The following is a 17,507-nucleotide window of genomic DNA, read 5'->3' as shown; positions in this document are numbered from 1 at the left end:
GTACCGTACATGTGAATAGTGCCATTTTTCCTTTTATGCTCCTCCTAAGGTTTTCGACCGTCCTGAGTTCAAAAGTGATGTCCGTTTTGCCGTCTGATCTCTCCTTTATTGTGAAATGACTATAATGCCCCTAAAATACATAAAATACTTAATTAAAATAAAACACATGTAATTAAATCACAAGAAGGTTAAATATATAAAAGTAAGGGTTGTTAGTAAGACTTAAAATGTAAAATGACGGTTTTCTCCTTTATAAATATGCATTTTCTAATACTCAACACACCCCCCAACCAGCTTATTGCTAGTCCCTAGCAAATAAAGCGAAAACAAAATTCAAATTCAAAATAATTTTTTTTTTTGTTTTAATAGAAACACTCGTATTTATTCCATCAGATTAATGATAGCACTCAAATAAAAGTATAAGCATTATCTCCAGTCTAAAGCAACATCACACCCACATCAACCATCCACATGAATTAGCCCAGTAGACTTTGTTTTAGCTACTCTCAAGAATGACATGTCAAACCCCAAAATCTCACTGGAAGTAGTGACACTCTCACAAATAAATTAATCCCAATAAAAATAGTCACTCCAATGAATGGTAATTGAGAGAGAAAATAATAAAGAAGTGATATCACATGCTCTCACCAAGATGAAATAAATATGCCCTCAGCTTAGAAATAATACGATCTCAAGTCAAATAAAATGTTAGTCAACCCACTTTATTTATCTTTTTTTTTTTTTTAATTATGCATCACTACATCTTTTTAGCCCATATAACTAGCTTCTACTTCAAACTATAGTTCCCTAAAATCAAGAAGGACTTTTATTAGGATGAAACGTAGGCTAGGGACATGGCTAACAAAGAAGGAAAATAAGGAAAACAAAGTGTATGTTTGAGAAAAATGCAGAGAATTTTTTTTTTTTTTTTTGGAAGTTGCAAGGTGGATTTCACCTATTTTTATTCTTTTGAAACAACAACTTTTGTTTTTGTTTTTGTTTTTTTTTGTTTTTTGTTTTTGCTTTTATTTGGCATAACTTCACTGAACAAAATAATTATTTACATTTTCTCAAACATAAATAGGTGATGGAACTTATAAGATATCAGGTAATACTCCAAATCGGAGTGGGTCAAGATGATAAGTTGACAAAGAAAAGGTTTTTTTTTTTTTTTTTTAAAGGCTCAAAAGGGTTAACTATGGATATTAAATAAAAGGGATGGCTTGAAAGGCTCAAACGGATCAAAGATGGCCTCTCCATTGTCTTTTAGGGCTCTAAATAATCTTCCATATCTACTAGTTAGATGGGCCTCCAAATGTAGCAACACACTCTTTTTTCTTTTTTTTTTATTTTACAATTTTTTTTTTAAGGGTTAACTCAAAAGTAATTTAGAGATCGTGTATAAAATAATAAACTGCTAAGCTGTATAAAGAGTGGGCAAAAGGGTTATTCTCCAAGAAAAATAATAGGCTCAAAAACTCACTTGGTACTTATTATGACATGTTCATTCCTTCAAGCAACTCACATTTGTCTCCGACATCAACATGTAAAGTAGCAAACATAGCGTAACATCACTTAAGACCAAAGATAATACAAATACTAAAATTTGAAATTAATCATGTCATCCAATGTTAAAACAAATCACACATTTTTTTTTTTAAACATCATTCTACCCCCCAACCTATTCTAAACATGAAAGGAAAATATGCATGCAGAAATGTGAAAATGATGCATAAAAACTAATTAGAAAAGTTACACGTAAAATGATAGAAAACGAAAATGATTTTTTTTTTTTAAAAGAAGATGCGTTTCTAGAGGAACTACACTCCATATTCAGCCATCTTCGACTCAAAAGTTGGAAAATATATATTTATAGAGGAGAAATTAAAGAAGAAAAATAAACATAAACACATAATAAAGAAAAAGAAAATGTCTGAATTTTTTTTTTTTTTTATAAACGATGAAGATGCGTTTCTAGAGTCACTACACTCCATATTCAGCCATCTTCAACACAAAAAGTTAGCAACAGTTAGTTTCTACAACAAAAATTAGTAAAAACTTAACCAAAATTCCACAATTGTCGACTATTCCCTCCCCCCAACCAGAACGAAACATTGTCCTCAATGTTTGAAAGGAAAGAAGTAGAGTTTAGAAGACATCACCTAGGTGGTGCAACACAGAAGAAAATATTTATAGGCGGAGAGTTAAATCTAATTTGTACTTCTTACTGCTGCTACTGTTACCATCATTATTTGGACGCTCCAACACGAAGGTCCAGGGGTCTGGCTCCGGTCTATAAGCTTGTAACATATCAAGTAGCTCATTAGCAGTGTGAGCACAAATAAAAAGTTTTTTCACATTAGCGGGAATGAAATAGTTTTTTATTGCATGGTTAAGAAATGCGATAAAGCCATCATAAAAGTTATTGACATTTAACAAACCGATGGGTTTTTGGTGGATGTGCAGATGGGCCCAAGATGCTAGCGTGATAAGTGCCTCTAGTGTTGCAAGATCTCCTGGAAGGAAAATAAATGCATCAGCATGATTAAGCATTTCAGTTATTCTTTCTTGCATACCTGAGACGACTAACTCTTCTCCAGTTGATGAGTCAGACGAACTGCCCAATGGTTTTAAGACTCTTGGGATGATGCCTAACACTTGACTTCCTCTGATAAAAGCTGCTTCTGAGACCATTTTTGATAACCCTCGATTACCTCCTCCATACACCAAGTGTAATTTTCTCGCTGCTACGCTTCGACCAAGATCTATGGCTGCCTCAACGAACTCTTTATGTTTGCCATATGTAAATCCAGAAAGCACACAAATGTTCTTGAATTGTCTATTGGGAGTAGCTGACATTGTGATACTTCTCAAAAACAATTTGTGAGTACTTGACAAAAAAGAAATCACATTTAAGAGTCTTGGTGATAGTGGGTCATGGTTGTGTATGAGGTAATATGTCAGTGTCAAATAACGCGTAAAGCACGTGCTCGCAAGTCAAAAAGAAAACAGTAAAAAGGAAAAAGTAAACAGTAATAAAATTATTAAAGACAATAATGCAAACAATAAGACAATAGTGAAATAAAATAACAGTAAAGTAAAAGGATATTTACAGGTAGTTGCGACTGTGGCTCATATCTTCCTCTGGTTTTACGTCCAGAAACGGCTTGAACGCCCTCTATGGGTCGAGGATAGGCTTCCTATCCAGTTTTCTTATAAACTGGCAAACAGGGTCGTTTATAGTCAGATTCCCGAGACTATATCGTGCATGCTCTTTCTGGAATAATGGCCATAACTGGAGAATCGCTCCTTGCACATATCCACTGGGATGCGTTTCAAGAGACAAAAGGATATCATCCAATGACTCCTTATTCAAGCCATCCCTAATGAATTGAATCTTATCTTCCCTGTTATCAGACACCATTCCTAAAGAACATGGGTTTTTATTGCAACTCATTCTGGCACACTTATGACAAGCAACAGAAATTCTTCGAGCTCGTCGTTTTCTTGCATAATTTCCTTTACCACAACCAGGCATGAATGCAATAAATTTTGGAGGTAACTCACCTGCCGATCGTACTTTAGCCTCGATTAACCAACGGATGTCAGCAGGTATGTTATTCCTCATGAGTAATCGCATGCGTTCGGACCGAGCTTTATAGATCGTAAGGAGGGCATTCTGAGGAAGTGAAGGGAATCGCTTGTGAAGCTTTGCTAGAATCTCGTTTCTGTCCATACTTTCGCCTCAGAATATCAGTTATTATGGGAAACTGAAGTAACCGACTTGATTGTCACGGAGTACCGTTATCCGCCACTTCACCGGGGTAACAAACTAAAGCACACAAACAGAAAAACAAATTAAAACACACAAAGAAAATTAAAATCGTCCTCTTATTGAATTTACCTCAAGCTCCAACTGGATGTCGTAAACACTTCTCTCAATGTGTCTGAGTTGGCTTTCTAAACCCTCAACATAGGCTACTAACTCTGGTGGTTGTAGAGCCCAAATGCGATGTGTTTTACAAAATTGAATCTGTCTTTTGAGATGAGTTTTGACACGTTGAAGTGGTTTAAGAATGTTCAGGAGGAACGGTCTAAGTATGAGACTCATGATTAACAATGATAAGAGAAAACTTAATGGTAAAATAAACACACTTATGCAAAAACAATTTCAATTAGCAAAAGAATAATAATAAAAAGAAAGAAAGAAAAATCAAATCAACGAAAAGAAAAAAAATCAATTCAAATTTGGTGGGTCACTCAAATTTATTTCGGTGTCTTCTTCATGTGGTTGGTACTCTAGATATGGCTTTAATCTTTGACCATTAACTTTAAATGTGACACCATTCTTTGGGTCTTTAATTTCAATTGCCCCATGTGGAAAAACAGTATGAACAATAAATGGGCCAGACCAACGAGAGCGTAACTTACCTGGGAATAGGTGCAAGCGAGAATTGAATAAAAGCACTTTCTGACCTGGAGTGAACGATTTTCTCATAATTTGCTTATCATGGAAGACTTTCATTCGTTGCTTGTAAATCTTGGCATTTTCGTACGCGTCATTGCGAATTTCTTCAAGTTCTGCCAGCTGTAATCTTCTTTCTGAGCTGGCTTGCTGCATGTCAAAATTGAATTTCTTGATGGCCCAATATGCACGATGCTCGAGTTCCACAGGTAGGTGGCAAGCTTTTCCATACACTAGCCTGTAGGGTGACATCCCAATCGGGGTCTTGAAAGCCGTTCTATATGCCCATAAGGCATCATCAAGTCTTAATGACCAATCTTTTCTGTCCGGCCTCACCGTTTTTTCTAATATGTGCTTTATTTCTCGATTGGAGATCTCAACTTGGCCACTGGTTTGCGGATGATACGGGGTCGCCACTTTGTGTGTGATTGAATACTTTGTCAAAAGAGCTTTGAATGCTTTGTTACAAAAGTGGGCACCACCATCACTGATTATTGCTCGAGGGAATCCAAAGCGTGAAACAATGTTGCTTTTTAAAAATGTTATTACCACCTTGTGATCATTGGTCCTACATGGAATTGCTTCTACCCATTTTGATACGTAGTCAACAGCAACCAATATGTATTGATGGCCAAAAGAAGGGGGAAAGGGTCCCATGAAGTCGATACCCCATACGTCAAAAATCTCAACCACTAAAATTGGATTTAGTGGCATCATGTTCCTTCGTGTAATGCTTCCCATTCGTTGACACCTATCACATGAAGAACAGAAAGTGTAAGCGTCTCGAAATATAGATGGCCAATAGAAACCACATTGTAAAACTTTAGTCGCTGTCTTCTTAGCACTGAAATGGCCTCCACAAGCTTGTTCATGGCAGAATGAAAGGATATTCTGAATTTCACTTTCTGGGACACATCGTCTAACAATTTGATCCGCACAATACTTGAACAAATACGGGTCATCCCAAAAGAAATTCTTTATCTCTGCAAAGAATTTAGCCTTGTCTTGCTTGGTCCAATGCTCTGGAAGTTTACCTGTAACAAGATAATTAACTATATCAGCATACCAAGGTAATACTTCCACACTCATTAATTGTTCATCTGGAAATGACTCATTTAATGGTAATTGTTCTATTATTGTGTCAAAATGGAGACGAGAGAGGTGGTCCGCCACAACATTTTCTGTCCCTTTTTTATCTTTGAATTCCAAGTCAAATTCCTGCAAAAGTAACACCCAACGAATTAGTCTGGCTTTTGCATCTTTCTTTGTGAGAAGATATTTAAGAGCAGCATGATCTGTGAATATAATTATTTTACAACCAATGAGATATGATCGAAATTTTTCCAATGCAAACACTACTGCTAGCATTTCTTTTTCAGTAGTTGAATAGTTCAACTGTGCATCATTCAATGTCATACTAGCATAGTAAATAACATGGGGAATTCGTTCAACTCTTTGTCCTAATACTGCTTCTACTGCATAATCAGATGCATCACACATTAGCTCAAATGGTAAGTTCCAGTTTGGGGCCTGAATGATGGGTGATGATGTCAACAACTGTTTTAATTTTTCAAACGCCATAAGACATGAATCATTAAAGATAAAAGGTACATCCTTAGCAAGTAAATTGCATAAGGGTCTAGAAACTTTACTAAAATCTTTAATGAAACGTCTATAGAAACCAGCATGCCCAAGGAAAGATCTTACTTCTCTGACTGTTTTGGGTGGAGGAAGATTAGAAATGAGATCCACCTTGGCTTTGTCAACCTCAATACCTTTACTCGAAATGATGTGACCGAGAACAATACCTTGTTTTACCATAAAATGGTATTTCTCCCAATTTAAGACCAAGTTCTTCTCGATACATCTCTGCAAAACTAGTGTTAGATGATGTAAACATTGATCAAACGAGTCACCAAAGACAGAAAAATCATCCATAAAGACTTCAAGGAATCGTTCCACCATATCAGAAAAAATGCTCAACATGCATCGTTGAAATGTAGCAGGTGCATTACATAATCCAAATGGCATTCTCCTATATGCAAATGTGCCAAAAGGGCAAGTGAAAGTAGTTTTCTCTTGATCTTTTGGTGCTATGGGAATCTGATTATATCCTGAGTAACCATCTAGAAAGCAATAAAATTCATGGCCTGCTAATCTATCAAGCATTTGATCAATAAATGGTAAAGGAAAATGGTCTTTACGTGTGACAGAATTCAATTTTCTATAATCAATGCATACACGCCATCCTGTAGTCACTCTAGTGGGTATCAATTCATTATCAGCATTGGTAACTACTGTGACTCCTGACTTTTTAGGGACAACTTGTACAGGACTGACCCATGAACTATCAGAAATTGGGTAAATGATACCTGCATCTAATAGCTTAAGGACCTCAGTTCTAACAACTTCTTTCATGTTAGGATTTAACCGACGTTGCATCTCCCTAGTAGTTTTAGCATTTTCATCAAGGTGAATGTAATGCATGCAATCTACTGGGTTTATACATTTAATGTCTGCTATGGTCCATCCTAATGCTCCTTTGTGCTCTTTTAAAACATCCAACAACTTACCTTTTTGTTCATCATTGAGGGATGATGAGATGATTACCGGCAGAGTACTTTCTTTTCCCAAAAATGCATATTCCAAAGTGTTGGGCAATGGTTTGAGCTCGAGTTTCGGTGGTGATTCTGATGATGGAATGAGTTGCTTCTCTGATGGTGCTAGTTGCTCAACTCTTGACTTCCATTTATTAGTGTCCATAGATGGTGCTGAGTCAAGCAGGGCGTTGACCTCATCAACCGATCTGTCAATATCAAAATCAAAACCAAAGTGAGTTAAACATGTTTGTAAAGGATCATCACTAAGGTTTGAAAGAAAAGTGTCATCAACTAATGCTTCGATTAAATCCACATCAACAATTCCATCATCTGCACTGTGAGGTTGTTTGGCAATGTTGAAGATGTTCAGCTCCATAGTCATGTTGCCGAAGGACAACTGCATATTTCCAGTTCTACATTGAATGTGAGCATCCGCAGTTGCCAAGAAAGGTCGGCCTAGAATAATGGGGATGTGCTTCCTTAAATCCTGTATTGGTTGAGTGTCAATTACAATGAAGTCAACAGGAAAATAAAATTTGTCTACCTGGATAAGCACGTCCTCCACAATACCACGAGGTATTTTCGTGGACCGATCTGCAAGCTGTAACACCACTGGAGTTGGGTGTAATTCTCCCAGTCCAAGTTTCACGAATACAGAGTAAGGCAAAAGATTTACACTAGCTCCTAAATCCAACAAAGCATTCTCAATTGTGTGGTTCCCTATACTACATGAGATAGTGGGGGAGCCTGGGTCTTTGCATTTTAAAGGAATTTTATGTTGGAGTATAGAACTAACGTTTTCTGTTAAAAATGCCTTCTTTTGAACATGCATATTTCTCTTTTTAGTACAAAGGTCTTTAAGAAACTTGGCATAAGATGGAACTTGTTTAATAGCATCAAGCAAAGGGATGTTAACACTTACCTGTTTGAAGATTTCAAGAATCTCACCTGTGGATTTTCCCTTCTTTCCTTTAGCTAACCTTTGAGGAAATGGAGCTTTGGGAACGTATTCTCGTGGGTTAGTTTCTTCTTTCTCCTCCGGTGATGAGTCCTCAACATTCACAGGTACAATTTGATTTTCTTTTGTCACCGGCATCTCCACTTTGTTGTCGACTTCCTTTCCTTTTCGCAAGGTCATTACTGCTTTGATCTCTCCATGCTGCTGTGGTGAACTGGTACTTGCTTCATGCACTCCTTTAGGGTTAGGCACTGGTTGACTTGGAAACTTACCTTTCTCAACGGTCATTGCCAAGGTCTGAACTGAAGAAGCAAGTTGTCCCACCATCTTCTCGAGGCTTGAAACTGATTGAGCTTGTGAGTTGAAGCCTGCTCTCAACTCATTTCGTAGTCCATCAATGGTGCGGTTCTGTTGCTCAATCGTGGAGTGAGTAAGATTCTTAAGATTCTGGAATGAATCCTCCCATGGTCTGGGCTGAGAGTAATTCTGGTTCTGATTGTATGGTCTAAATGGTGGCTGAGAGGCTTGAGGAGTTTGAGAAATTTGTTGCATTGGTGGAGCTGGAGCTGCTGGTCCATTCTGTTGGAATCCTTGAGACCATGAAAAATTGGGGTGATCTCTCCATCCAGGGTTATATGTGTTGGAGTATGGGTTGTAATTTGATGGCTTTCTCATTACACCTATGGCATTGGCTTGATCTGAGTATGAGTCATGGTCATGTGGTTCTGTTGATTTAGCAGTCGATAATGATGCTATTTATCGAGCAAGACCTTCAACCATCTCCTTGACTTCTTTGATTCCCGAAGTTGACTCGCCAATGTGAACCTCATTCACTCCTTTAATCCTTCTAGTATTCCTGAGTGATCGACTCCGTTGTTGGGAATTGTCCGCTTGTCGCTGGAAGAATTCCCAAATTTCTGACGCACTTTTTGACATTAGCTCTCCTCCACTTGTTGCCATTAGCCATTCTTGCACATTTGGTAGTAATCCCTCCAAAAAGTATTGGCATTGATGCCATTTCTCGTACCCATGATGTGGACACTTCAAGAGTAGCCCATTGAATCGCTCCCATGTTTCGAAAAATTGCTCGTCCTCTCTCTGGGTAAACTCCGAGATTTCCCTGCGAATAGCGTTGGTTTTATGCACTGGGAAATATTTATTCAAAAATTTCGTTACCATTTGTTCCCATGATGAAATGCTATTAGCAGGTAAAGTATTTAACCATGAACGAGCTCTATCTTTTAAAGAAAATGGGAATAGTCTAAGTTTAACATCATCATCTGAAAAATTCTCATATTTGAATGTTTGACAAATGGCATGAAAATCATTCAAATGATTATATGGATCCTCATTTTCTAGGCCATAAAATGTAGGGAGACAATTTAACACACTAGGTTTTAATTCAAAACTCCTAGCAGCTACATTTGGGTATCTTATGCATGACGTGCTCAAATTAGCTAAGGGACTGAAGTAGTCCTTAAATGGCCTCTCCTGTGGTTGCAAATCCATTTTATTTTTAATTTGTTTGTGTGTGCGAAGTGTTTTTTCTAGTTCAAGGTCTATAGGTTCAAGATTAGGTAATAATGACCTACGACCATGCATGCAAAACAAATAAAATAAAAATAAAGATAGGAACAAAACAAGTAAAAATAAAGAAGAGGGAGAAATTACGATACTAACCTTATTGCGCTATTACAACCTTTCTATAAAAATACACAAAAATAAATACGTGAAAGAAATTAACTAAAAATTAAATTAATAAGATAAACAAAAAAAAAATTACAAAGAAAAATAAATGGAAAATTAAATTACAGAATTTTAAAGAAGAGAAAAAGAAAAGAAATACTAACCTTTAAATGTAGATTCACTTTTTTTTTTCTTTTTTTTTTAATAATAAAAAAAATACAAGAAAACAAATAAAAGAAATTATTCACAAAAATTAATTCTATGAATTAAAATTACTTACCTCCCCGGCAACGGCGCCAAAAACTTGTTGTGCAAATTTTAATGTACTCGCAAGCGCACGAATCTATTGTAGTGTAGATCAATGGTGACGAGTGTCGATCCCACGAGGAGGTGGATTTTAATTATATGTAGAATTAATTTTGTAAATGGGTGGTTGGAATTGTGGTGGAAGTGATTTAAATTATTCTAAAATTGGAATTGAAATGGCGATAATAAATTCTAAAATTTGACTTGCAATGGCGAGAATAGATTGAAGATAATTCTATTGAAATGACGTACTTGGGTATTCGGATCCGCATCAACATGCATCATGGGCTAAATATTCCTTATTAATGCCAATTAAATCATGAGGGGGGAATCCACACCTCATGAACCACGCTCTAATCAATATGGTGCTAAGGGCTTATCGTGCCAAATAATAATAACCTTATACTAGAGGGCCGGTGAAACCAAGGCGGTACTAGACAAGATTAGTATTATTTGTCGACGAGAAGTCAAAACATCCACAAAAACTAGAGGGGAAGAGAAAATAAATTTACCAAATTAAGCCCATGACACATGTTGAGACTTCACCTTCAACCCAAGCTTGAAAGAAAATTAGCCACTCATAATTGAACTAGGGGCAAAATAGGAATTTATTAAAATACGAAGAAAATACAAGATGGAGAGGGAATTACAGAAAACAGAGTCCAAAAATGGATTCAGAGATATCAAATTAGGGGGGGAGGCCCCCTTTTTATAGATACATGGAGTAAATCATGGCCATCGGATTAAAAACAGTTTGGACGCTCAGGATTGCGCCACGTCATTAGTCAACAGTCCACGTTTGACCACGCGGATGAACAGTAACACGGTTTGACCCGACTTTGAACAGTAACGTGGTTTGACCCGGATGAACAGTAACGCGGTTTGGTTGAAAATAATCCTGTGTGATGCATGCACCGTACGCGAGATTTTTCGTCCACTGATATGCTGCCACGTCACCATCAACAGTACATAAGAATTTTAGTCCAACAGGATCGTGACACCTCATCAGTCAATGCCACATCATCGGTCAATGCCACGTCATCATCCGTCTATGTGAACAGTGTCGTGAACAGTAACGTATACAGTACCGTACACGTGAATAGTACCGTACATGTGAATAGTGCCATTTTTCCTTTTATGCTCCTCCTAAGGTTTTCGACCGTCCTGAGTTCAAAAGTGATGTCCGTTTTGCCGTCTGATCTCTCCTTTATTGTGAAATGACTATAATGCCCCTAAAATACATAAAATACTTAATTAAAATAAAACACATGTAATTAAATCACAAGAAGGTTAAATATATAAAAGTAAGGGTTGTTAGTAAGACTTAAAATGTAAAATGACGGTTTTCTCCTTTATAAATATGCATTTTCTAATACTCAACAGTTACCCCGGTGAAGTGGCGGATAACGGTACTCCGTGACAATCAAGTCGGTTATTTCAGTTTCCCATAATAACTGATATTATGAGGCGAAAGTATGAACAGAAACGAGATTCTAGCGAAGCTTCACAAGCGATTCCCTTCACTTCCTCATAATGCCATCCTTACGATCTATAAAGCTCGGTCCGAACGCATGCGATTACTTATGAGGAATATCATACTTGCTGACATCCGTTGGTTAATCGAGGCTAAAGTACAATCGGCAGGTGAGTTACCTCCAGAATTTATTGCATACATGCCTGGTTGTGGTAAAGGAAATTATGCAAGAAAACGATGAGCTCGACGAATTTCTGTTGCTTGTCAAAAGTGTGCCAGAATAAGTTGCAATAAAAACCCATGTTCTTTAGGAATGATGTCTGATAACAGGGAAGAGAAGATTCAATTCATTAGGGATAGCTTGAATAAGGAGTCATTGGATGATATCCTTTTGTCTCTTGAAACGCATCCCAGTGGATATGTGCAAGGAGCGATTCTCCAGTTATGGCCATTATTCCAGAAAGAGCATGCACGATATAGTCTCGGGAATCTGACTATAAACGACCCTGTTTGCCAGTTTATAAGAAAACTGGATGGGAAGCCTATCCTCGACCCATAGAGGGCGTTCAAGCCGTTTCTGGACGTAAAACTAGAGGAAGACGTGAGCCACAGTCGCAACTACCTGCAAATATCCTTTCATTTTACTGTTATTTTATTTCACTATTGTTTTATTGTGTGTATTATTGTCTTTAATAATTTTATTACTGTTTGTTTTTTCCTTCTTACTGTTTGCTTTTTCTTTTTTACTGTTTCCTTTTTGACTCGTGAGCCACGTGCTTTACGCGTTATTTGACATTAACATGTTACCTCATACACAACTATGACCCACTGTCATCAAGACTCTTAAATGTGATTTTTTTTGTCAAACACTCACAAATTATTTTTTTGAGAAGTATCATAATGGCAGCTACTCCAAATAGAGAATTCAAGAACATTTGTGTGCTTTCTGGATTTACCTATGGCAAACATAAAGAGTTCGTTGAGGCAGCCATCGATCTTGGTCAAAGTATAGCAGAGAGAAAATTACACTTGATGTATGGAGGAGGTAACCGAGGGTTATCAAAAATGGTCTCAGAAGCAGCTTTTATCAGAGGAAGTCAAGTGTTAGACATCATCCCAAGAGTCTTAAAATCATTAGGCAGTTCGTCTGACTCATCAACTGGAGAAGAGTTAGTCGTCTCAGGTATGCAAGAAAGAATAACTGAAATGCTTAATCATGCTGATGTTTTTATTTTCCTTCCAGGAGATCTTGCAACACTAGAGACACTTATCACACTAGCATCTTGGGCCCATCTGCACATCCACCAGAAACTCATCGGTTTGTTAAATGTCAATAACTTTTATGATGGCTTTATCGCATTTCTTAACCATGCAATAAAAAACTATTTCATTCCCTCTAATGTGAAAAAACTCTTTATTTGTGCTCACACTGTTAATGAGCTACTTGATATGTTACAAGCTTATAGACCGGAGCCAGACCCCTGGACCTTTGTGTTGGAGCATCCAAATAATGATGGTAATAGTAGCCGCAGTAAGAAGTACAAATTAGATTTAACTCTCCGCTTGTAAATATTGGTTTCTGTGTTGCACCACCCAGGTGATGTCTTTTAAACTCTACTTTTTTCCTTTCAAACATTGAGAACAATGTTTCGTTCTGGTTGGGGGGAGGGAATAGTCGACAATTGTGGAATTTTGGTTAAGTTTTTACTAATTTTTTATTGTAGAAACTAATTGTTGCTAATTTTTTGTGTTGAAGATGGCTGAATATGGAGGGTAGTGACTCTAGAAATGCATCTTCATCGTTTAAAAAAAATTTTAAAAAAAATTCTTTTTCTTTATTAAGTTTTGATGTTCATTTTTCTTCTTCTTTTTAATTTCTCCTCTATAAATATACATTTTTCCAACTTTTGAGTCGAAGATGGCTGAATATGGAGTGTAGTTCCTCTAGAAACGCATCTTCTTTAAAAAAAAAATCATTTTCGTTTTCTATCATTTTACGTGTAACTTTTCTAATTAGTTTTTATGCATCATTTTCACATTTCTGCATGCATATTTTCCTTTTATGCTTAGAATAGGTTGGGAGGTAGAATGTTATTTGAAAAAAAAATTTTTTGTGTGATTTGTTTTAACATTGGATGACATGATTAATTTCAAATTTTAGTATTTGTATTATCTTTGGTCTTAAGTGATGTTACGTTATGTTTGCTACTCTACATGTTGATGTCGGAGACAAATGTGAGTTACTTGAAGGAATGAACATGTCATAATAAGTACAAAGTGAGTTTTTGAGCCTATTATTTTTCTTGGAGAATAACTCTTTTGCCCACTCTTTATACAGCTTAGCAGTTTATTATTTTACACACGATCTCTAAATTGCTTTTGAGTTAACCCTTAAAAAAATTGTAAAATAAAAAAAGAAAAAAATGTGTGTTGTTACATTGGGAGACCCATTTAACTAGTAGATATGGATGATTATTTAGAGCCCTAAAAGACGATGGAAATGCCATCTTTGATCCGTTTGAGCCTTTCTAGCCATCCCTTTTATTAAATATCCATAGTTAACCCTTTTGAGCGTTTAAAAAAAAAAACTTTTCTTTGTCAACTTATCATCTTGACCCACTCCGATTTGGAGTATTACCTGATATCTTATAAGTTCCATCACCTATTTATGTTTGAGAAAAATATAAAAAATTATTTTGTTCAGTGAAGTTATGCCAAAAAAAAAAAACAAACAAAAGTTGTTGTTTCAAAAGAATAAAAATAAAAATAATAGGTGAAATCCACCTTGCAACTTCCAAAAAAAAACAATTCTATGCATTTTTCTCAAACATACACTTTGTTTTCCTTATTTTTCTTCTTTGTTAGCCATGTCTCTAGCCTACGTTACGTCCTAATAAAAGTCCTTCTTGATTTTAGGGAACTATAGTTTGAAGTAGAAACTAGTTATATGGGCTAAAACGATGTAGTGATGCATAATAAAAAAAAAGATAAATAAACTGGGTTGACTAGCATTTTTGTTTGACTTGAGATCGTATTATTTCTAAGCTGAGGGCATATTTATTTCATCTTGGTGAGAGCATGTGATATCAGTTCTTTATTATTTTCTCTCTCAATTACCATTCATTGGAGTGACTACTTTTAGTGGATTTAATTTCTTTGTAAGAGTGTCACTACTTCTAGTGAGATTTTGGGGTTTGACATGTCATTCTTGAAAGTAGCTATAACAAAGTCTACTGGGCTGATTCATGTGGATGGTTGATGTGGGTGTAATGTTGGTTTAGACTGGAGATAATGCTTATACTTTTATTTGATTGCTATCATTAATCTGATTGAATAAACACGAGTGTTTCTAAATTAAAAAAAAAACATTTTGAATTTGAATTTTATTTTCGCTTTATTTGCTAGGGACTAGCAATAAGCTGGTTGGGGGTGTGTTGAGTGTTAGAAAATGCATATTTATAAAGGAGAAAACCGTCATTTTACATTTCAAGTCTTACTAACAACCCTTACTTTTATGTATTTAACCTTCTTGTGATTTAATTACATGTGTTTTATTTTAATTAAGTATTTTATGTATTTTAGGGGCATTATAGTCATTTCATAATAAACGAGAGATCAAATGGCAAAACGGACATCACTTTTGAACTCAGGACGGTCGAAAACCTTAGGAGGAGCATAAAAGGAAAAATGGCCTGTTCACATGTACGGTACTATTCACGTGTATGGTACTGTATACGTTACTATTCACGACACTGTTCATATAGACGGACAATGACGTGGCATTGATCGATGATGTGGCATTGACTGATGAGGTGTCACGATCCTGTTAGGCTAAAATTCTTATGTATTGTTGATGGTGATGTGGCAGCATATCAGTAGACGAAAAATCTCGCGTACGGTACATGCATCACACAGGATTATTTTCAACCAAACCGCGTTACTGTTCATCCGGGTCAAACTATGTTACTGTTCATCCGCGTGGTCAAACCGCGTACTGTTGACTGATGGCGTGGCGCAATCCTGAGCGTCCAAACTGTTTTTAATCCGATGGCCATGATTTACTCCATGTATTTATAAAAAGGGGGCCTCTCCCCCCTAATTTGATATCTCTGAATCCATTTTTGGGATCCATTTTCTGTAATTCCTTCTCCATCTTGTATTTTCTTCGTATTTTAATAAATTCCTATTTTGTCCCTAGTTCAATTATGAGTGGCTAATTTTCTTTCAAGCTTGGGTTGAAGGTGAAGTCTCAACATGTGTCATGAGTAGGGATGGCAATTGTACCCGCAAACCCGTAAACCCGCCCAAACCCACCCGCCAAAACCCGCCCGTTGCGGGTAATTTTACCCGTTGCGGGCGGGTTTAGTATTATAAATTAAAACCCCCACATGGATGCGGGTGGGTTTGGTATTAACCTTATATCCGGTGGATACCCGCATGGATATCCACCAAACCCGCAATATTTTTTTCAAATATTTTTAGTTTAATTTTAATCTAAAAATATATAAAGAAAATAATGTCATTAATTAAATTACCAAATAGCCAAAGGCTCAAAGTTGTGTATGTAGCCTATATCCTATTCTAAAGTCATAATCTAAAGAAAACTAAAGGCATTTTCCTTCGAATTAGTATTTGAAAATATTAATCTTAATTGTTATTATAGGCATTGTGTTGGATGGGTGCTTATGGTGGTGAATGAAATGAATATCTTCTCTTGGAGCTTGTTTTAAATGATAATATGAAATGTAATTATTATTTTTAAATACTAGTTTGTGTTTTTTAAATGGATTTGTGTAATTTATACTTAAATTTGAGAATTTGTGTTGAATTGATGTGGAAATTTTAATTTTTTATTTACATTATTTAAATATAAAATTGAGTATGTTATATGGAATTTGAGGTTATTATTATAAATTTATATATTAAACATTGGTGATTTTAAATACGGAAACCCGCAAAAAATCCGCCGGATACCATTGCGGGTTTGGTAATTGTTAAAACCCGCTGCGGGTGGGTTTTTGTAAAAAAATTAAAACCCGCTGTGGGTTGCGAGTGGGTTTGGTAATTTAAATTTTGTGCGGGTTTGGATTTGGTAATGGCAAACCCGCTGCGGGCGGTGCCCATTGCCATCCCTAGTCATGAGCTTAATTTGGTAAATTTATTTTCTCTTCCCCTCTAGTTTTTGCGGATGTTTTGACTTCTCGTTGATAAATAATAATAATCTTATCTAGATACCGCCTTGGTTACACCGGCTCTCTAGTATAAGGTTATTATTATTTGGCACGATAAGCCCTTAGCACCATATTGATTAGAGTGTGGTTCATGAGGTGTGGATTCCCCCCTCATGATTTAATTGGTATTAATAAGGAATATTTAGCCCATGATGCATGTTAATACGGATCCAGATACCCAAGTACGTCATTTTAATAGATTTCTCTTCAATTTATTCTTGTCATTTCAATTCCAATTTTAGAATTTATTCTCGCCATTTTAATTTAAGTTTTAGCATATTCCAAATCATTTCCACCACGAATCCAATCACCCATTTACAAAATTAATTCTACACACAATTAAAATCCACCTCCTCGTGGGATCGACACTCGTCACCATTGATCTATATTACAATAGATTCGTGCGCTTGCGAGTTCAATAAAATTTGCACAACAAGTATCGTTATCCGCCACTTCACCGGGGTAACAAACTAAAGCACACAAACAAAAAAACAAATTAAAACACACAAAGAAAATTAAAATTGTCCTCTTATTGAATTTACCTCAAGCTCCAACTGGATGTCGTAAACACTTCTCTCAATGTCTCTGAGTTGGCTTTCTAAACCCTCAACATAGGCTACTAACTCTGGTGGTTGTAGATCCCAAATACGATGTGTTTTACAAAAAATTGAATCTGCCTTATGAGATGAGTTTTGACACGTTGAAGTGGTTTAAGAATGTTCAGGAGGAATGGTCTAAGTATGGTACTCATGATTAAAAATGATAAGAGAAAACTTAATAGTTAAAC

The 17,507-nt window shown here is 36.2% G+C and overlaps 1 non-coding gene across 1 annotated transcript; it reads left to right on the top strand.

Moving 5' to 3' along the window:
• Positions 1-9,047: 9,047 nt before the first annotated feature.
• Positions 9,048-9,151, top strand: LOC127901670 (small nucleolar RNA R71). The gene has a single exon (XR_008053914.1). It is a non-coding gene; the product is annotated as a small nucleolar RNA R71 (small nucleolar RNA).
• Positions 9,152-17,507: the final 8,356 nt, after the last annotated feature.

The sequence above is a fragment of the Citrus sinensis genome, chromosome 3 (genome assembly GCF_022201045.2).
Source record: "Citrus sinensis cultivar Valencia sweet orange chromosome 3, DVS_A1.0, whole genome shotgun sequence".
Classification (NCBI taxonomy): domain Eukaryota; kingdom Viridiplantae; phylum Streptophyta; class Magnoliopsida; order Sapindales; family Rutaceae; genus Citrus; species Citrus sinensis.
This window is presented reverse-complemented; position numbering and strand designations above follow the sequence as displayed.